At 35.7% G+C, this 23,465-nt stretch overlaps 1 pseudogene; it reads left to right on the top strand.

Moving 5' to 3' along the window:
- Window positions 1-812: 812 nt before the first annotated feature.
- Window positions 813-14,497, top strand: LOC143654426 (translation machinery-associated protein 16 pseudogene; annotated as a pseudogene).
- The last annotated feature ends 8,968 nt before the right edge of the window (window positions 14,498-23,465 follow it).

The raw sequence follows: 23,465 nt of genomic DNA, 5'->3' as shown, positions 1-23,465 counted from the left end.
GTTTTACTTCTTCTTTTCCAATTTGTATGTCTTTTATTTCTTTTTCTTGCCTGATTGCTCTAATTAGAACTTCTGGTACAATGATGAATAACAGGACATCCTTGTCTTGTTCCTGATCTTTGAGGGAAAGCTTTCATTCTCTCACCATTGAGTACAATGTTCACTGAGGGTTTTTTATATATGTTATTTATCAAGTTGAGGAAATTTTCTTTGATTTCTACCTTTCACAGTATTTTTATCAAGAAAGGATCCTGGATTTTGCAAATGCATTTCTGCAACAATCAAGATGATTATGTGGTTTTTCCTTTTTAGTGCATTAGTGGTGTATTATATTCAACATATCTTTTGGGGGGACATAATTCAACCAATAACACTCAATTCCCTGGCTCCCCCAATTCATGGCCTTCCCACATGCAACTACATATACCCTATCCCAACACCCCCAAAATTCTTAACTATTCTAGCATCACCTCAAAATCAAAATCACATCTTAATCAGTTATAGGTGAGACTCAGGGTATGATCCATCCTGCAAGAAAATGTCTCTGTATTCAAGCCATGTGAAACCATAATTTTCATCCCAAAAGTAAGAAACTTGAAGCAAAACAAGTGGTCAAAGGTCCAAAGAAAGCCTGAAACCCAGCAGGGAAATTTCACCTGCTAGCGAAAGGAAAGGAAAAATGGCTCCAACTCTCTTTCTGACAGCTTGTGGTTTTAAAGGAGAAAATGCACCAAAAAGTGGGGGTGGGGTGATGTGTGGCCACAGGCATCACCAGGAGATATCAGGCTGGTGCAGATCATGACTTCGTGCTCATGGTTATCTGGCTTGGCTTCTGGAAGGTGAGGCATTGGCATGTTTGTGCTCATCTATCTTGCTAGCACATCAGGTCCTGTCAGAGGAGCTGCTGAGGGAGAGAAACGGAAGAGGCCCTCATGCCACAGAATCCATTTTGTATGTTAAGTTTTATTTTCTGAGACCTGACATTCCTGCCTTTTTATTTTAATAAAATTAACTGGAGCTGAGGTTAGGTTTGGGGGGATGCCTTAGCTTAGCTCAAAGCAAATTTTGGAGGGACCAGGGATGTCATGTTCTCTTTTTGACTACTTCCTGCTGTCAAAGGGATGGAGTTGGGGAAGGAAAAATTGATTTGAGCCAGGCAGAGGCATCATTAATTAGGCTGCAACAGGAGCAGATTTTAAATTTTTGTTGTAGCAGTAGTATGTCTTCAGAATTTTGCTGGTTGGTCACAGCTGCTATTGACCTGTGAAGAAACTTAGATAGACATTGTAAGAGGCAGGGAAAATTAATAGGAGGATAATTAAGGAAGAGTGAGTTGTTAATAAGATTTAAGGTGCAAAGGGATGAATTGATGAAATCAGTTGTTATTTTTGGAGTGTTCAGTATCTTCAGATTTCAGAGCTTCTTTTGCAATGGAACAAGTTGGAGGTTTTAAGTTTCTGAAAAATAAACGTAATAAGTAAAATTTTATAGAGCAGTAGATATTTTTTAGGGTTTCTAGGAACATTGTTGGTTGGGATTTGCTGTATTATGGCAGTTTGCAATATCTGGCTGAAGTTTGCATAAGAGTAACCTCCAGAATAACCTCTCGACTCGATTTGAAATATCTTAGCCATTGAAACTCTTTCTTTCCCCCCTTTTGGTCAGTTCATCCATGTCATAGTCAGGCTCATCTTTGGAGCTTATATCTTACAGTTCCAGGGCCAGCTATGTTCTGTGATGCCAAGGTTAGTTGTATTTCACCCTGTCAGTTGCCATGTTTAAAATCCTGGAAATTATGTCCCACGTTGGGGGAAGCTAAGAGTTTGGCTTAGAGAGAGACCACATTTGAGTAATAGCAGAGATCTTTTGGAAATGACTCTTGGCACTAATTCTAAGAAGGTTTAGTTTACTATTATAGAAATAAGTTTCATTAGGGCAAGGATTAAAATTGAAGCCTTGGCTTCCTGGGGAATTTCTAATAGTTTTATTTTTCCCAGTCCTCAAGGAACTTTGCAGACACTTTTCCATTTTTTTGTCCCAAACACTTTGAAATGTAAAATATAAAACATTAACTTGTACAAAACATCAGGTTTTGTTCCTTATTTCAGGTTCTATGTTAAATAAAGCCAAATTAGGTTGTTTAATTTACTAGACAGATTAAATTAGATAGTGCAAATTTTGTATGTAATAAACATTTTAAAATCTCACATAAAAGTTAAAGCTTTAAAATACAGACTACTATTTTTTACTTTGTATATTGATTTATTTCAGTTTGAACGATATCAGTTTTATTACATTTTTAATTAGAGTTTGAGGGTTATATAAAGAGCAAAGTACTTCAGACTTTAATGATAATAGTTAATGCTTAAAATCTGAGCTTTAATCTTTATAAGTATTTTTAAATGAAACTTTTTTAGAAATAAAAACATTAGGCAGTTTTTTATATTAAGAAATTATAGCAGAGGTTTTGTTCCATTATATTTTTACACATTTACCAAAGTTATGTTATTTAACAGATAAAATATAATATATATTTGTTTAACTTTTATTTGAAAGTTGAGCATATATATTTTTAGACAAGTAATAGAGTAAAGCTGTGCAATGGACAATTTGGCTGTTTTTATGATCTGTAGCTTTTTAAAAATAATTAAAACCATGATTAATGGCACCATACCATTGCTTAACATCATATAGATTAGTATTAGGATATAACATTGATAGTGAAAATATTGTCAATTTTTTTGGAATTTATACAATTTTCAAATATATGAATATTTTGCTTATTTAAACTTAATTAGTAGCAAAATAGAATTTTTAACCATTTTAATATGTTCTTATGAATAGGTTAAGTTATTTTAGTACCCTAGCCCTTATTTATGCAAGGTGAAAGAACAAATTATTTGTAACAGTTTTTTCCTAACAGTGAGAAAACTTGTTTTCTGAAATAAAGGATAATGCCAGTATAAACACTAATAATGATATTATTTTGATGTAAAATATTTTAGACACAGTATTTGGATGATAAAGAAAAATTGTTTTTAAGATATATTTTATATTAAAAGCATATTAACAATTCATGTTAATAAAACATAGAGAAAACTTACCTTTAGTTTTGATGAATACTCAGCATAACACAAAAGCTTTCCTTTTTTTTTGAAATATGTGATAAATAGACCTATTAAATTTTGGTTAGTACTGATTATGACAGACAGAATTTACTTTCTTAAACTCTTTATAACTCTTTACAATCATTTTCTGATAGACAGAATTCATTTTCATAAACTTTTCTTCATAATTTTTTACAATCATTCAGAACTATAATTAAAAATGACTATAATAATAAAATCCATTTTCTCCAATTCTCTGTTACTTTCTTTATCCATTTAGGGCTTACAGTTTACAATGACTTTAACAAATAAAATCCTTTTATTTTAACTTTTTATTACCTTTTGATTCATTTCACCTATAGTTTTTATATATTTGAACTGCAAATAATCAGAAATAAATTTGATGATATACTTATAAAGATTTGAATCTGCATACTTTCCTTTAATAATAGTACTTATGAAGGGAAGAAGAGCCAGAGATTTAAAAATAATGGAGGAAGGAAGAAATTTATGTTTGGGTTTAGAACATGGCCAGGCATTTATATACTTTATGTTTAGAACACACAAATGATTATTTATAATTTAAAATCTTTTAGATTAATTTAGCAAAAACTCAAAAAATTTTAAACAATATTTTTAACTGCTAAATAATAGCAGGAATATGTTAACTTGCAGAATTAAGTTACGGCTTTTAAAAACTAGTTCAGTGTTCTGTTTGTTTAAGTGCCACTTTTTTATTCAAAAGTTTTATGTACTGCCATCTCTTTGAGGACTTTTTAGGTTATTTTTTATTTCTCTGCTTTTTAAATTTTTTCAGCATTTTTATTTCTTTGTTACCACTGCTTTATAAAAAGCCTTAATAGGTGTATATTTTAACTAGACTATAAATCCTTAGAAGCTAAGACTTATGTCTGTTTATTTATGACAGTCTGGCATTAATAAAGTTATTAAACTTCAAGTTTTTATACGTATTGAGATAACAAATGGCCAAGTAAGAAAATTCAGATTTTTTAAAATTAGGTAATTAAAGTTATAAAACATTCATTTATATTTTTGTTAACCTTAATTGTTTTTTAAGGAGAACATACCTAGGCAGGATAAAATTGTATTTTTATTATTTAAAAATTCATCATTTAATTCCTTCTATTGTTTTTACACAATTTAAAAATTATGAAGAATTTTAAAAGTACATTGACTGTTAAAAAAATAAATTACATTGACTATTAAGTTCTGGGAAATTTACTGAGCTTAATGAATTTGTCCCAAGTTTAAATCCAGGAAAACTTTTTAATTGGTTGTATAGACAGAAAGATGGCTTAGAGCTCGTTAAGAAATTTTTTTATTAATTTCTACTCATACTATCCAGAGGTATGAAACCATACATTGAAAAAGAACAGACATAAATAGGAAATTTATTATTTGAAAAAAAAAACAGAAACACAGAAATATTTTTGAGAGGGGTAAATAAAGGATTGAATATGCCATCTCATTCCATCTTCGTATTTTTGTAAAAAATGAGTTGAAATAACATATTTAATTCATTACTTGTAGTAGTATTTTCATTTTGAATTATAGTGAGGTTAGATTATGTTATAGAATGAAACTTTTTTATAGACATAACTAAAATGCTTTTAATTTTCAATACAGCCTAAAAGTTCCCTTTTTAAAAGAATTTTTATAATTAGTTACCAGTTATGAACATTTGACTAATATGAATGTAGAAACATATCAATTAATAATTAGACTGAACACATTAGCTAATAAACAGTCATTAAATATTTAATATACCAAATATATTAGTTAACAATTAAACAGACATGAAACACTTATGACACCACCTTAGACGTAATTAGATGGGTAGGAAGCTTAGAAGGTTTTTTATAAAGGAGGTAAAGCAATAGAATAATAAAATAATAATTAAGTTTGGGGGGAGGAACTTTCAGACCATTTGTTAATCAAGAGTGCCATGTTGTGGGGCAAATATTTTGTTGTTTTAAAGGGTATTGTGGCCAAGCTGAATTACAGAGAAAAATAAATTTTTCTGGTTTTATTTTCTTTTTCTTACTTGGAGTTTACTGAGAGTGTTTTATAGGAATTGTTAGGGCATTGGCCATGACTGCTGGAGTAGATGCCATGTTAAAGTGGGTTGAGGCACAGTGTCTAAGTGGGCCAAAGTAAATGTTGCTTTAAAACAGGTTGGGATGCCTTACGGGCACCAAGGTAGATGCCAGGTTGGAATACTGGGCTGAGGCAGACCAAAATAGATGCTGCACTAAAACAGGTTGGGGTGCCTTAGAAGTAAATGCTGGGTTGACTCTGGGACACTGAGGTGGGGTACTTTTAGTGGGCCTTAACTACCCAGATCCATAATCCTTCGTGACAACAAAGCAGGCATCACAGGTTTATCATCAGAGACCAGGAGTATGTGCAATCATTCACTTAAGGTGTTCCCCCAAGCTGATGTGACTGCTGCACTGGGAAAAATTCTCCCTGAACATCATGCTCCCGGAGTGTCATGCTCCCTGAGCATGGGAGAGGTTTGACTGGGTACTCAGATTTTGTAAGCACTGAGTCTGGGGCCACTCTAACATGAGCCTAAATGACACACTGAGGCGGTATGGGGTGTCCCTGGGACACCAAACACAACTCTCCAGGGAAGGATCTGGGCAGAAAGACATCACTTACCTAGGGCCAAATTAATTGTAGTCATTTGAGTGCCATGGATGTGAGCTGACCTCACCTTAAGATGGTCTGAACTGGAAACTCAAGCCATAAATTACATGGAAACCATAGTGACTGTGCTGGTTCGGTGGATTGAATGACTGGAAGGCTGCTCTTATAACCCTAAGGGGCCGGAAAGCTAAGACTTTAGTCAGCCCTGTCTCCCATGTTTTGGCACCATTTATGTTAGGCACCAGGTCATTAAAGGATTCCACATGAAACAGTGAGTTAAAGCTTAATGGGCTTATTGAGAGAGAGAGAAACATATTGACAGCAAAGGGAGAGCAGGCAGATGGGAGCCAGCAAACCTGCTAGTGAAAGGAAAGGAAAAATGGCTCCAACTCTCCTTCTGACAGCTTGTGGTTTTAAAGGAGAAAATGCACAAGAGAGGTGGGAGTGATGTGTAGCCACAGGCATCACTACATCGCAACCTGTCACTGCACTGTTGTACCCCTCCCCATGCCCCTGCTCCATACCCATCCAGCAAATACAAAAGCTACTGAAGGAATTCAACACCCAAAGTAACCCTATCAAGATAGTTACATGCTGCAAATGCAACAGAAGATCACTAACCATATGAAGATGCAGACGAACACAACCCAACCTAATGACCAAATTTAAAAATGACAGAGGAAAGAGACCTTGGAACAACTTGTTCTAGTTTGCTAGCTTCTGGAATGCAATATACCAGAAATGAAATGGCTTTTAAAAGGGGGAATTTAATAAGTTGCTAGTTTACAGTTCTAAGGCTGAGAAAATGTCCCGATTAAAACAAGTCTATGAAAATGTCCAATCAAAGGCATCCATCCAGGGAAAGATACCTTGATTCAAGAAGGCTGATAAAGTTCAGGGTTTCTCTCTCAAGTGGAAGGGCACATGGGGAACACAGAGTTTCTCTCTCATCTGGAAAGGCACAAAGTGAACACATTCAGGGTTCCTCATCTGCTAGCTTTTTCTCCTGGCTTCCTGTTTCATGAAGCTCCCTGGGAGGCATTTTTCTTTATTCCAAAGGTCGCTGGCTGGTGGACTCTGCTTCATGGTGCTGCAGAATTCTCCCCATTCTCCAAAATGTTTCCTCTTTTATAGGGCTCCAATAAACCAATCAAGACCCACCCAGATGGGTGGAGACATAAAATCACCTAATCCAGTTTAACAACCACTCTTGATTAAATCACATCAGCCAGGGAGATGATCTGATTAGTAGTTTCAAACATACAGTATTGAATAGGGATTATTCTACCTTTATGAAATGGGATTTTGATTAAAACATGGCTTTTCTAGGGAGCATACATCCTTTCAAATCAGCACACAACTAATCAAAGATATTTATATAACTTTACCAAATAAAATCAGTGGGATGGCAAATGACATAAAAGAGATCAAGAAGACACTAGAATAGCATTAGGAGGAATTTGAAATAATAAATAGAAAAAGAGCAGATATCATAGAGATTAAAGATGTTGTAGACCAAATAAAAAATATACTACAGACACACAACAGCAGATTTGAAGAAGCAGAAGAAAGAATAAGTGAACTAGAGAACAGTTCAACTGATTTTGGATACATAAAATGACAGAAAAAAAAGATGGAAAAATTTGAATTGGATCTCAGGAAAAATGATGGACAAAACAAACTGCACAAATATAAGAATCATCAGTGTCCCAGAAGGAGAATAGAAGAGTAAAGGGCTAGGAAGATTAGTAGAGGACATAATGGGGGAAAACTTCCCAAACTTTTAAAAAGACATAAATATAATAATCAAAGAAGCCCAGTGAACTCCAAATAGAATAAATCTAAATAGGCCTACCCCAAGACACATACTAATCAGTATGTTGAATGTGGAAGGAAAGCAGAAAATCTTGAAAGCAGCAAGAAAACCAATGTACTACATACAAGGGTAACCACATAAGACTGAGTTTGGACTACTCAACTGGCACTATGGAGGCAAGTAGGCAGTGGTATGATGCATTTAAGCTCCTGAAAGAGAAAGACTTCCTGCTAGGAATTCTCTACTCAGCCAAACTGTCCTTCAAAACTGAGGTAGAGATGAAAATTTCCACAGACAAACCATGGCAATGAGAATATGTCAACCAGAGACCAGCTCTGCAAGAAATACTAAAGGAAATTCTGCCAGTTGAAAAAAAAAAAAGACAGGAGAGGGAGGACTGGAGGAGGGCACAGAATTTAAAAGTACCAGTAAGGGTAAACTAAAGGATAAAAAAAGAAAGAGGGAAAAGAACATATGATCTGACAAATAAAATCCAAAGGATAAGATGGTTGATTCAAGAAATGCCTTTACAGTCATGCCTTTGAATGTTACAGGCTAAACCTACCAATTAAAAGATACAAATTGGGGCTGGTCATGGTGGCTCAGTGGCAGAATTCTCACCTGCCGTGCTGGAGACCTGGGTTCGGTTTCCAGTACCTGCCCATGTTAAAAAAAAAAAAGAAAAGGATATAGCTTGGCAGAATGGATTAAAAAATATAATCCATCTATATGCTGCTTACAAAAGACTCATTTTAGACACAAGGATACAAACAGATTGAAAGTGAAAGGTTAGAAAAAGATGTTCCATACAAGCTATAAGCAAAAGAAAGCAGGAGTATCTATACTAATATCAAACAAAATAGACTTTAAATGTAAAGACATCATAAGAGATAAAGAAGAACACTATATATTAGTAAAAGGAACAATTAACCAAGAAGAAATGACAATCATGAATATCTATGCCCCCAATCAAGGAGCTCCAAAGTACATGAGAGAGACATTGGCAAAACTGAAGAAAGCAATAGCATTTCAACAATAATAGCAGGAGACTTCAATACACCATTCTCCTCTAGAGATAGAAAAGCCAAACAGGAAATCAACAAAGATATAGGGAACTTAAACAATTTGATAAATGGCTTAGACCTAACAGACATATATAGGTTGTTACATCTCAAAACACTAGGATATACATTCTTCACTAGTGCTCATGGAACATTCTCCAGGATAGATCATATGCTGGGGCACAAAATAGGTATTTAAAAATTTTTAAACATTGAAATTACTCAAAGCACTTTCTCTGATCACAATGGAGTGAAGCTGGAAATCAATAACCATCAAAGAGCAAGAACTTTCACAAAGAAGTGGAAATTAAATAACACACTCTTAAACAATGAGTGAGTCAAAGAAGACCTTGTTAGGGAAATCAGTTGCTATCTGGAGATTAATGAAAATGAGAATACAGCATATCAGAACTTATGGGATGCAGCAAAGGCTGTGCTGACAGTGAAATTTATCGCACTAAATGCCTATTTAAAAAAGAAAGAAAGATGAAAAATGGAGGATTTAACTGCTCATCTGGAGGAACTTGAGAAAGAGTAGCGAAATAACCCCAAAGCAAATAGAAGAAGAGAAATAACAAAGATTAAAGCAGAGTTAAATGAATGGGAGAACAAAAGAACAATAGAAAGAATCAGTAAAACCAAAAGTTGGTTCTTCAAGAAAATCAATAATTTAAGTGGGCACTAGCAAGGCTGACAAAGAAAAAGAGAGGAAGCAAATAAACAAAATCAAAGTGGGGTCACTACCACAGACCCTGAAGAAATAAAAGAAATCATAAGAGGATACTATGAACAAGTGTACACCAACAAACTAGACAACTTAGATGAAATGGACAAATTCCTGAAAACACACAAACAATCTGCACTGATTCAGGGAGAAACAGAAGATCTTAAAAAACCAATCACAAGTAAAGAGATTCAAACAGTCACCAAATATTCCTACAAGGAAAAGTCCAGGGCAAGATGGCTTCATAGGAGCCATTCCAAAAAGAATGAATACCAATTTGCTCAAACTTTTGCAAAAAATTGAAGAAAAAGGAACACTCCCTAACACATTTTATGAAGCTAACATCATCTTTCACCAAAGCTGGGTAAAGATGCTACAAGAAAGGAAAACTACAGACCAATTTCCGTAATGAACACAGATGCAAATATTCTCAACAAAATATTAGCAAATCAAATCCAACAGCATATTTAAAAAATTATACACCTTGACCAAGTGGGGTTTATACCAGGTATGCAAAACTGGTACAACAAAATCAGTTAATGTAATACAGCATATTAACAACATGAAAGGGAAAAAAATCATATGATCACGACTGATGCTGAAAAAGCATTCGACAAAATTCAACATCCTTTTCTGATAAAAACACTTCAAAAGGTAGGAATCAAAGGTAACTTACTCAGCGTGATAAAAAAGCATATATAAGAAACTCATAGCCAGCATCATATTCAATGGTGAGAAGCTAAAAGCTTTCCCCCTAAGACTGGTAAAGAGATAAGGATGCCCTCTTTGTTGCCACTATTCAACATTGAATGAGAAATTCTGGCGAGAGCAATCAGGCAGGACATAGAAATAAAAGGTATCCAAGTTGGAAAGGAAGTAGTAAAACTTTCATTATTTGCAGATGACATGATATATACATGGAAAATCCTGTGAAATCTACACCAAAGTTACTTGAGCTAATAAACAAATTCAGCAAGGTGGCAGCTTATAAAATCAGTGTGCAAAAATCAATAATGTTTCTGCACACAAGCAATGACCTAACTGAGGAGTCAATTCCATTCAAAATGGCAAGTAATAGAATCAGGTATCTAGGCATGAACTTAACTAGGGATATAAAGGACTTGTGCACAGAGAACTACATAACATTGTTAAATGAAATCAAAGAAGACCTAAATAGGTGAAAGAAGATTCCCTGCCCGAGCGTAGGAAGGTTAAATGTAGTTAAGATGTTAATTCTACCCAAGTTGATCTACAGATTCAATGCAGTACTAATCAAAATCCCAAGAACCTACTTCGAAGAGTTGGAAAAGCTAGCTACCAAATTTATCTGGAAGGGAAAGAGACCATGAATAGCTAAAGAGCACACTAAAAAAGAAGAATGAAGTGGAAGTACTAACACTTCCCGATTTTAAAACTTATTATAAAGTCACAGTAATCAAAAAAGCATGGTGGGCGGGGCACAGTGGCTCAACAGGCAGGAATGCTTGCCTGCGATGCCAGAGGACCTGGGTTTGATTCCCGGTGCCTGCCCATGTTAAAAAAAAAAAGCATGGTAATGGCTTAAAGAAAGAAGTATTGACCAATGGAATAGAATTGAGAGTGCAGATATATACCATCAAATATATGGTAAACTGATCTTTGACAAGCCCCCAAATCCGCTGAACTGGGACAAAATAGTCTTTTCAATAAATGGACATGGGAAAACTGGAAATCAACAGCCAGAAGAATGAAAGGGGACCCTTACCTTACCTATCATAACTTGCCAACCTCAACCAAAACCATTCCTGCCAGTTTTAAATAATATTTAAGATATTATATAAGATTCTACAAATATTCTGTGCACTAGGGTAACTTTCCAAAACCTACAGCCTCCAGATGGATCCCTGGACCAGATATTTCCTGAAATGCAGTGGAGCCAGCCCTTCCAGAACATCAGCTAGCTCCATCTCCCTATCCCACATTATCATCCACCCCTTCCAATATGAAAAAGTTAGATTTGGGCATAGTCCAAATGCACATAAAGTGTGGGAGACAGATCAAAGGCGATGCGGAGTTGTACAGAGAAGTTAGGATTTAACGAATGAATGAGTGCTGAATCATTATATTGATATTTCTTTTAGCCTCCAGTACCTTAGAGCAGCTAGAAATAAAAACCTAAAATTGTGGAATTGTAACCTATACCAAACTCTGAAATCTGTTCAACAACTAATTGTTGCACTGTGCTTTGAAATTTATTGCTTTTATGTATATATGTTATTTAAAGAGAAGGAGGAGTGTAACAGAGAAGATAGGATCTAACAAATGAATATGGCTGCTGAATCAGGTTGATATTTCTGTTTGTCTCCAGTGTCTTGGAGCAGCTAGAAGAAAAAATGAAAAACTGTGGAACTGAAACCCATACCAAACTTTAAAATCTGTTCTATAACTACTTGTTAAAATGTACTGGTGAATTTATTGCTTTTTTGTACATATGTTATATTTCACAATTTAAAAAGTTTAAAAAATAGCAAATAGAATTCAGCAACATGTAAAGAGGCTAATATGCATTGACCAAGTGAAGTTTAGCCCAGAGGGGGAAGGTTGGTTTAACATTCAAAGATCAGTAAATATATTTCACTACAACAAAATATAGGAGAAATATATGATCATCTCAATAGATGCAGAAAAAGCACTTGAAATATTGAACACCCACACATGATAAAAACTCTCAAAAACAGTAATAAAATGAAGCTTCCTTCAATTCAAAAGAGCATCTGTTTTGGTTTACTTAAGTGCCAAAATCTAATATACCAGAATTAACAGTGGGAATTTATAAGCTTACAAATTTACAGTTCTAAGGCTGTGAAAATGTCCCAATTCAGGTATCAACAGGATGATACCTTCTGTGAAGAAAGGCAGCTGGTGCCTGGACACCTCTGTCACCTGGGAAGGCACATATCTAGCATCTTCTTGTCCCTTCACTCCCAGATTTCATTGCTTTCAGCTTCTGGTTCCATTATCCTCTTTTCTGGGCTTTCATGGGTCCTCTCTTAGCTTCTCTGAGTGTTTTCTCTGTAAGCCTCTCTTCATCTTTCTGTTTCTCTGAGTATTCTGGGCTTTTCCTGTGTGTCCTTTATCCTCTTATCAAGGACACGAAAAAGGGGATTAAGACCTACCTTGAATGGGGTGGGTCACATCTTAATTAAAATAATCTAATTAAAAGGTCCCACCTACAATAGATCAGCATCCACAGGAATGAATTAAAATAACATGGCCTTTTCTGGGGTACCTAATAGCTTCAAACCACCACAGCTTCTAAGCAAAGCTACAGCCAACCTGATACTTAATGTTTAAAGACTGAGCAATTCTCTTCTAAGATCAAGAATGAGACAAGGGTGGGGCCGGAGCTTCTCCCGGAGAAGTACCCGCTGTCGTCGCCGGGGCTGCCCCCGCTGGAGCGCAGAGGCCCACCAGGACGCGGGGACGTCACCATGATTAAAGAATGAAAAGGCCTTGCGTGTCAACATTATTGGTGAAAATCTACAGTGGTTTCACAGTCACCTTGATCCCCAAAAAGTAGAATATTCAAAGAAAGATGCTTGCGAATTAATTGAAAGGTATTTAAATCGATTCAGCAATGAACTAGAGCAGATTGAGTTACATAACAGCATCAGAGACAGGCAGGGAAGGCGGCACCACACCCGGGAGACAGTCATCACACAGACGATGGCGCGCGAAGGGCAGCAGTATGAAGGATACGGTTTCGAGATCCCAGACATTGTAGATGCAAGTAATTTGAAAACTTTTAGGGAATGGGATATTGATCTGAAGAAATTGCCAAACATTAAAATGAGAAAAATCTGTGCTAATGATGCAGCTCCCAAGAAGTGCAAGAGGAAAAATGTTACAACTGTAGATAAACATTTAGAGGAATTGCAGCTAAAAGGTGAAACAGACTCGGATGAGGAAATGACTGCAGTGGCCTAATTGTCTTTGAGTTTAAAATTAATAATTTAAGAGCTTCAGGTTATACTCACTGAAGATTTTAAACATTGCCTAGCTACAGGAATTTGCTTTAGATCATTCTCTTACATGAAGAGAATCCCGTTTGTAGTTTCAAAAGTGATGTTATGGGGCAGTCCACAGTGGCTCATTGGTAGAGTTCTCACCTGCCATGCTGGAGACCCAGGTTTGATTCCCAGTGCCTGCCTGCCCATGTATTTAAAAACAAATAAACAAAAAACAGCTCCCAGAACAAAGATCTGGAGCCATTAAAAATGATGTTGTGGTTTTCACTTAAAAAACAAGATTGCTTTATCATTTATACTATCATGCTAAGGTGGATATGAAGTGATCTGCAAAACACATTTAACCTGAATTTCCAGGACGATGTGATATGAATGAGGACAAAACGTTCTAATTCTTTACCTCATGTTTACTGACAACTGCCTAATCTCACAGTTTGGGGCATGGAAGGCATTCTCTTTCTAAAAGCGTCCTGTGGATACTTCTCCAGCTGTTTTGATGGCAAAGCTGTCTTTCAGAATAAGGATTCTGAGTCACACTAATCCTATTGAATATCAAACCCATTTTCTTTTGTTATAATATAGGGAAGAATTTGATGTGAAATTCTTATAGGCTGTTGGATTTTACATTAATCATATTTGCCATCTTCTGAGCCAGAGTTTATTGGTTAAAAAAAAATCATTTGTATCCCATACATAATCTCTTACCTTCTGTGCCCGTTGAAAGGACGTATGTACCTTAGAAAAGCCATGTTTTAATCCTAATCCCATTTTGTGGGAGCAGTGGTTTCTTCTAATCCCTGTTCAGCACTCTCTGTCGGAAACTTGATTAAGTTATCTCCACAGAGATGTGACTCAATGAACTGGGTAGATAGAGACATCTGCACCCATTCTATGTGGATCTTGATTGGTTTACTGGAACCCTATAAAAGAGAAACATTTTGGAGAAAATAAGAGCTGAGAGAGCAGAATGATGTAGTCATGAGAAGCAGAGGGTCCACCAGTCAGTGACCTTTGGAGATGAAGAAGGAACATGCCTCCCGGAGAGCTTCATGCAACAGGAAGCCAGGAGAAGAAGCCAGCAGATGACTCTGTGTTCACCATGTGCGCTTCCAGATGAGAGAGGAACCCTGACTCTGTTTGCCATGTGCCTTCTCACTTGAGAGGAAAATGCTGAACTTCACTGGCCTTCTTGAACCAAGCTGTCCTTTCCTGAATGCCTTAGATTGGACATTTCTATAGACTTGTTTTAATTGGGACATTTTCTCAGCCTTAGAACTGTAAACTAGCAACTTATTAAATTCCCCTTGTTAAAAGCCATTCCATTTCTGATATATTGCATTTTGGCAGCTAGTAAACTAGAACATCTTCTAAGGAGATAATTTCAGGATAGATCCTTTTGATTATGTATTGTTTTCTGCTTCCTCATTGTGAAAAATAGGTTTTGTTTGTGGAAACATAGCAAAATTGGTTAACATAAATAACCTATATCTTTAATGGTAGAGTTTTGTTTTTTCCTCCAAGAGGTAGGTTAAGTTGACATACAAGTCAGTGTTTCAAGTGTCAGAAAAAACATGAATGGAATAGAATGTTCTTCCTGGAGCTCATTAAATGCAACATATCTTTTAGTCTATTTTCTAAAAGAACAATGGAATCATATTTGAGTATTTTCAAAAGAAGAAAAAAGTGTTGTATGAAGTTAACTAGATGTCAACTGTCTTTATTAACAGTCTAAAGTGTTAAAACTTATTTATGAAAAATAAAATTTATTTACACACACACAAAAAAAGAATGAGACAAGGGTGCACACTCTCACCACTTCTCTTCAATGTTGCACTAGCAATACTAGTCAATGAAGTAACACAAGAAAAAGAAATAAAAGGTATAAAGATTAGAAAGAAAGTTACTTAATGATAACACGAACAACTTAATGATAAACTTAACAAAATATGTGCATATCTTGAACATTGGAAACCACAAGTTTTTTTTGGAGATAAAATCTTTATGGCATTGATTACAGTAGTATAAAGTGCAAAAGTTGCAAAGCAAACAATACTTCACATTGGCTTGGAATAAACACACAAGGATTCAGGTAACACATGGCCTGGGAGTGACCCACATCAGATTCAGAATAATGGCCTCCTCTGGATGTGAGGGATGTTCTTGGAGAGAACATAGTGGTTTCCAAGCTCATGGGTAGTGTACTATTACCTCAGCTTGGGAGCTGGCACACAGGAATTTGGTGCATTCTTTACAACTTATGTATTACATAATTTTCTTAAAAGAAAGATAAAATGGGCAGAACTTTATAATTAAATTCCAGGGAGTGGGAACTTGCAGGCTGAACACTGAGCTGGTGGCAGGGGCAGTTAGGAAGAGCTTTGGATTGGGAAAGCTTCTGCTCCAGCAATGGTGAAGCCTGCTGACTTCCATGTAGAGTGAACTTAATGACTCCTGGACCATCAGCTAAAAACAAGTAATCTGTTAGAACTCACATGTCCTCACTGCTTCCTTGCTTAAAACCCTCCACTGGGGCCACGGTGGCTCAGCAGGTAAGAGTGTTTGCCTGCCATGCCCGAGGACCCGGGTTCGTTTCCCGGTGCCTGCCCATGTAAAAAAAAAAAAAACCCTCCACTGGTTCCCTCTAACATACAGCATAAAAACTGCATCTCACCACTTCACTCCCTATTTCTTCTGCCACACTCTTTTTTTAAAAAAAATTTATTGATAAAATCAATCAACAGACAATATGAACATTCTTTCTTTTCATCACATAGTTCTATATTCATCATCATGATAATTTCTTAGAACATTTGCATTAATTCAGAAAAAGAAATAAAAAGAAAAAATAAAAAAATTCATACATACCATACCCCTTACCCTTTCATTGATCACTAGCATTTCAATCTACTAAATTTATTTTAACATTTGTTCCCCCTATTATTTATTTATTTTTAATCCACATGTTTTACTTATCTGTCCATAAGGTAGATAAAAGAAGCATCAGATGCAAGATTTTCACAATCACCCAATCACATTGCGAAAGCTATATCATTATACAATCATCTTCAAGAAACATGGCTACTGGAACATGGCTCTATATTTTCAGGCAGTTCCCTCCAATCTCTCTGCTATACCTTAACTAAAAAGGTGATATCTATTTAATGTGTAAGACTAACCTCCAGGATAACCTCTCAACTCTGTTTGGAATCTCTCAGCCATTGACACTTCATTTTCTCTCATTTCTCTTTACCCCCTTTCAGTTGAGAAGGTTTTCTCAATCCCTTGGTGCTGAGCCCCAGCTCATTCTAGGATTTCTATCCCACATTGCTAGGAAGTCCACACCCCTGGGAGTCATGTCTCGTGTAGAGAAGGGGAGGGCAGTTAATTTGCTTGTCATGTTGGCTGAGAAAGAGAGGCCACGTCTGAGCAACAAAAGAGGTTCTCTTGGGGGTGACTCTTAGGCCTAATTTTAAATAGGCATAGCCTATTCTTTGTCGGGTAAGTTTCATATAAACAAATCCCAAGATTGGGGGCTCAGTCTATTGCTTTGGAAACCACAAATATTGTGATAAAATTTAAGAAGACCAAAATAAATGGAGACATAAACTAAATTCTGGGATTGGAAAACTCAGTACTAGGAAGAGATCAATTTTCTTAAATTGATCTATGGGCTCATAACAATCACATTCAAATTTCCAGAAGGTTTTTTTTGGTAGAAGTGATAAGCTGATTCTAAAATTTGTATGAAAATGTAAAATACCTAGAAGAGTCAAAATAGAATTAAAGAGAATAAACTGGGAATACTAACTCTATCTGACTTCAAGATGTACTAGAAAACTTCACTAATTATGACAATGTAGCCTTGGTATAAAAACAGTTATATAGATTAGTGGAACAGAAAGGGGTTTCCAGAAAAATACCATGTATTTATAATCAATTCATTTTCAACAAACATTTCAAGATAACTTGAGGGGATAAGTTTAGTATTTTAAACAAGTATTGCTGAGCTAATAGGATATTGATATGGGAAAAATTAATCTTGAAACTTATCTTACACCCAACATCAACATTAACTAAAAAAATGGATTTTAAGAAAATATTTACAAATCTTATATCTTATAAGGAATTTGTGTGCAGAAAACAGAAAGAACTCTTACAACTCAATAATAAAAAGGCAAATTTGAAAATGGGCAAGAGCAGTTCTACTCCTAAGTATGTCCCCCAAAGTATGGAAAATTGGGACTTCAACAGATACTTGTCTACCAAGGCTCGTAACAGCTTTATTCCCATAGCCAAAAAGTGGAAACAACCCAAGTGCCCATTAGCAGATGAATGGATAAACAAAATGTGATATTTCCATTACATTGGCATTTGGCTGTAAAACATGAAGTTCTGATACATATCACAACATGCATGATTATGTTGAAATGTTGGAAACATTATGCTAAGTGAAATAAACCATACACAAAAATGCAAACATTATATGATTCCCCTTACATGAAATATTTAGAATAAGCTAATTTTTAAAGATAGAAAGTAGATCTGAGGTTACTAGAGGCTGAGAGGAGGGGAAAATGAGTTTTTGCTTAATGGATGTTTTAGTTTGTTAAATGCTACCAGGATGCAATATACCAGAAATGGAACAGCTTTTAAAAAGAGTATTTATTAAGTTACAAGTTTACAGTTCTAAGGCCATAACAATGTCCACATTAAGGCATCCAGAAAAATATACCTTTACTCAAGAAAGGCCAGTGTCTATCATGTGGGATGGCACATGACTGGGGTATGCTGGTCCTTGTTCCTGGTTCCATTGTTTCCAACTTCTGATGCCAGTGGCTTCCTCTCTAAGCATCTGTGGGTATTCACCTAGCTCCTTTGGAACACAACTCTGGGTTCTGGCTTGCTTAACATTTCATGGGAAGACACATGGAGACGTCTGCTGGGCTCTGCATCTCCAAATGTCACTGTCTGTCTGGGGGAACTCTTTTCTCCAAAATCTCTCCCCTTTTAAAGGACTCCAGTAAACTAATCAAGACCTACCTTGAGTGGGAAGAGTCACATCTCCATCTAATAAAAAGGCCACACCCACAATTGGGCTTGACACAACTCCATAGAAATAATCTAATCAAAAGGTCACACCCACAATTGAGTGGATCAATCTCCATGGAGACAATCTAATGAAAGGTTTCCACCCTACAATATTGAATCAACATTAAAGGACATGTTTTTTCTGGGATGCACAACACTTTCAAACCAGCACAATGGGAATAGAGTTTCTGTTTGGGATAATGCAAACTTTTAGTAATGAATGTTGGTGTTGGTAACACAATTCTATAAAAGTAATTAATGCCACTGAATTGTATACTTAAAAATACTTAAAATTTCCCATTTTATGTTATACATATATATGTTACAACAGTAAAAAAAATAAATGGGTAAAAGGATTTAAATAGAGATTTCTCTAAAAAAGAATACAGATAGTCAACAAGCGCATGAAACAATGCTAATGTTATTATCTTCAAGGAAAAGCAAATAAAAAACACAATTAGATACCACTTCACACCCACTAGGATGACTATAATAAAAATTCAGACATTAATGAGTGTTCACAAGGATGTGAAGAAATTGGGACCCTCATTCATTCTGGTGGGAATATAAAATAGTGCAGGAACTTTGAAAACAGTTTAGAAAACAGGTTTGTACATGAATTCCTAGAAGCTTCATGATAGACCATAATTGGATACAACACAAATGTCTGTCAACTGGTGAATGGATAAGCAATTGTAGTATGCCATACAACAAAATAGTGTTATACAATGATAAAAAGGAATGAACTTACTGAAACACACAGCATGTATGAGTATCAAAAATATTAAACTGAGGATTTTGGTCCACCAAGGTAGTGGTATAATGCCCTTCAGGGTTTTGTTCCTCCACAGAATTTTCAATAAGTAGCAAAAATTGGCAGAGGCATCTTTCTCAGAACTCTGGAAAACAGATAAAGGATTGCAGTAACTGGAAGAGTTCCAAATAAAGAAAACACCACTTTCAAGTTTATGGTGCTCTGGCTGATCTCTCCCCCATACCTTCTCTGGTAGAGTGTGGAGCTAGCCTGTGCTCCTCTTATGGGTCCCTGGCCTTGTTCTAGAAAGAGCAGCTTAATACCTATGCACACACTATGGTGAATATGGTGCCTGTGTCTCAGTTCCAGTCTATTGTGTGACAGCCTGAAAGACTGAATCAGGAAACTAGGCTCTGGTTCACTCTCCTAGAACTTGCTCTACAGGCAGGAGCAGACTACAGACAACTAAAGCAGTGTAAAAAAACCTATTAAGTTAAAGCAACCTGGGTCATAGATTTACCTGCTTTAAGTCATACAACAGAGCACTGGGAGGGGTAAAAAGCCTATTTCATAGGAATAAGAGGGGGGAATTGAATTTCTGTAAATGGTGCATTCCTAAGGCAATGAGCAAGCACTAGCCCAGGCTTAGAAAAGATGGAGGGAACTCTTCACTTCACATTTGCCTTCAGCTTATCTTCTTGATAGTGGGTTATAGGAGAACACCAACCAGTGCAGAACCAATCTGAAAAGACTGAAAGTTTTTTTGTTTTTTTTTAATGTTGATTTGCTTTTTTCTGTTAGCTCCTGCCACTCAGGGAAATCTCTCACAGCACTAGCTGGATACAAATATAAAGTACAGACCACTCAGCAGTAAATCACAGAGTTATCACTTTAACACTTTAGAATACTAAAATGTACAGTGTGAACAAAAGATTACATGACAAACAAAGAAACAGGAAATGATGGTCCATCTGAAGAACAAGATAAAAATCCAGAAATTATCCATCAAGAAGACCAGACTTTGGAAATACCAGACAAAGCCTTTTTAAAAAAATGTTCCTCGATATGCTCAAGGAGATAAAGGAAAACACAGAAAAGAACTAATGCATATCAGGAAAACAATGAATGAATAGTATGAAGGTCTCAATAAAGATATAGAAATTCAAAAAAGAAATTAAATAGAATTTCTGGAGTTGAGGTTCACAATAACTGAAAAGAAAAATTCCCTAGAAGGTTTCTATCACAGATTGTCACTGGAAGAAGAAAGAATCAGTGTACTTGAAGACAAGACGATGGAAATGGCTCTGGCTGAGGAAAACAGGAGAATTTTTTAAAGTGAACAGAGCTTGAGAGACCTGTGGGACACCATCAAGTACACCAATATCTGCATTAGGGTAGTCCCAGAAGAAGGAGAAAGAGGAAAAGGAGCAGAAGGAATATTCAAAGAAATAGTGGCAGAAGACTTCCCCAATTTAATGAAGTCATGATTATGCACATTTAAAACACAAAAGAATACAAAAGAACAAATATTGTATGATTTCACTGATATGAAATAATTAGAGTAAGTAAATCTATAGAGTCAGAAACTGAAATACAGTTTAACAGGGGCCACGGTGGGGTCAGGAATGGAGAGTTAATGCTTAATTGGTAAAGAGTTTCTGTTGGAGTGTTGAAAAAGTTTTTGTAGTGGACGGTGGTAATGATAGCCTAACATTTTGAATGTAATTAACACCATTGAATTAAATATTTGAATGTGGATAAAAGGGGAAGTGTTAGGTTGTTTATATATTACTATAATAAAAATTTCAAAATGATCAAAGTTTGCAACACAAAGAGTGAATCCCAACGTAAACTATGGACTACAATTAACAGTATACTTATAATGCTACTGTTTCATTAATGGTAATGAAGATACCACAGTGATGCAGTTTTTTTTTTATTAATTAAAAAAATTAACTAACACAACATTAGAAATCAATCCATTCTACATATGCAATCAGTAATTCTTAATATCATCACATAGGTGTATGGTCATCGTTTCTCAGTACATATGCATCGATTTAGAGAAAGAAATAGCACGACAACAGAAAAAGAAATAAAGTGATAACACAGAGAGAAAACACAAATAAAAATAAAAAGTACAAAAATATATAAGAGAAAACAAAACAAAACAAAACAAAAAAACTATAGATCAGATGCAGCTTCATTCAGCGTTCCAACATAATTACATTACAATTAGGCAGTATTGTGCTGACCATTTTTTTTTTTTTAGACATCATACCATTCTACATATGCAATCAGTAATTCTTAACATCCTCACATAGATGCATGATCATCGTTTCTTAGTACATTTGCATCGGTTTAGAAGAACTAGCAGTATAACAGAAAAAGATATAGACTGTTAATATAGAGAAAAAAAATAAAAGTAATAATAATAAGAACAAAACAAACAAAACAAATCAAAACAAAAACCTATAGCTCGGATGTAGCTTCGTTCAGTATTTTAACATGATTACTTTACAATTAGGTATTATTGTACTATCCATTTTTGAGTTTTTGTACTAGTCCTATTGCACCGTCTGTATTCCATCAGCTCCAATTACCCATTATCTTACCCTGTTTCTAACTCCTGCTGAACTCTGTTACCAATGACATATTCCAAGTTTATTCTCGAGTGTCGATTCACATCATTGGGACCATACAGTATTTGTCTTTTAGCTTTTGGCTAGACTCACTCAGCATAATGTTTTCTAGGTCCATCCATGTTATTACATGCTTCATAAGTTTATCCTGTCTTAACGCTGCATAATATTCCATCGTATGTATATACCACAGTTTGTTTAGCCACTCGTCTGTTGATGGACATTTTGGCTGTTTCCATCTCTTTGCAATTGTAAATAACGCTGCTATAAACATTGGTGTGCAAATGTCTGTTTGAGTTTTTGCCCTTAATTCCTTTGAGTAGATTCCCAGCAATGGTATTGCTGGGTCGTATGGCAATTCTATATTCAGCTTTTTGAGGAACCGCCAAACTGCTTTCCACAGTGGTTGCACCATTTGACATTCCCACCAACAGTGGATAAGTGTGCCTCTTTCACCGCATCCTCTCCAGCACTTGTCATTTTCTGTTTTGTTGATAATGGCCATTCTGGTGGGTGTGAGATGATATCTCATTGTGGTTTTAATTTGCATTTCTCTAATGGCCAGGGACATTGAGCATCTCTTCATGTGTCTTTTGGCCATTTGTATTTCCTCCTCTGAGAGGTGTCTATTCAAGTCTTTTTCCCATTTTGTAATTGGGTTGGCTATCTTTTTGTTGTTGAGTTGAACAATCTCATTATAAATTCTGGATACTAGACCTTTATCTGATATGTCGTTTCCAAATATTGATTCCCATTGTGTAGGCTGTCTTTCTACTTTCTTGATGAAGTTCTTTGATGCACAAAAGTGTTTAATTTTGAGGAGTTCCCATTTATTTATTTCCTTCTTCAGTGCTCTTGCTTTAGGTGTAAGGTCCATAAAACTGCCTCCAATTGTAAGATTCATAAGATATCTCCCTACATTTTCCTCTAACTGTTCTATGGTCTTAGACCTAATGTTTAGATCTTTGATCCATTTTGAGTTAACTTTTGTATAGGGTGTGAGAGATGGGTCTTCTTTCATTCTTTTGCATATGGATATCCAGTTCTCTAGGCACCATTTATTGAAGAGACTGTTCTGTCCCAGGTGAGTTGGCTTGACTCCCTTATCAAAGATCAAATGTCCATAGATGAGAGGGTCTATATCTGAGCACTCTATTCGATTCCATTGGTCGATATATCTATCTTTATGCCAATACCATGCTGTTTTGACCACTGTGGCTTCATAATATGCCTTAAAGTCTGGCAGCGCAAGACCTCCAGCTTCGTTTTTTTTTCCTCAAGATGTTTTTAGCAATTCGGGGCACCCTGCCCTTCCAGATAAATTTGCTTATTGGTTTTTCTATTTCTGAAAAATAAGTTGTTGGGATTTTGATTGGTATTGCATTGAATCTGTAAATCAATTTAGGTAGGATTGACATCTTAACTATATTTAGTCTTCCAATCCATGAACATGGTATGCCCTTCCATCTATTTAGGTCTTCTGTGATTTCTTTTAGCAGTTTTTTGTAGTTTTCTTTGTATAGGTCTTTTGTCTCTTTAGTTAAATTTATTCCTAGGTATTTTATTCTTTTAGTTGCAATTGTAAATGGGATT

The sequence above is a fragment of the Tamandua tetradactyla genome, chromosome 2 (genome assembly GCF_023851605.1).
Source record: "Tamandua tetradactyla isolate mTamTet1 chromosome 2, mTamTet1.pri, whole genome shotgun sequence".
Taxonomy (NCBI): domain Eukaryota; kingdom Metazoa; phylum Chordata; class Mammalia; order Pilosa; family Myrmecophagidae; genus Tamandua; species Tamandua tetradactyla.
The sequence above is the reverse complement of the archived record's forward strand: the minus strand, read 5'-3'. Positions and strand labels throughout refer to the sequence as shown.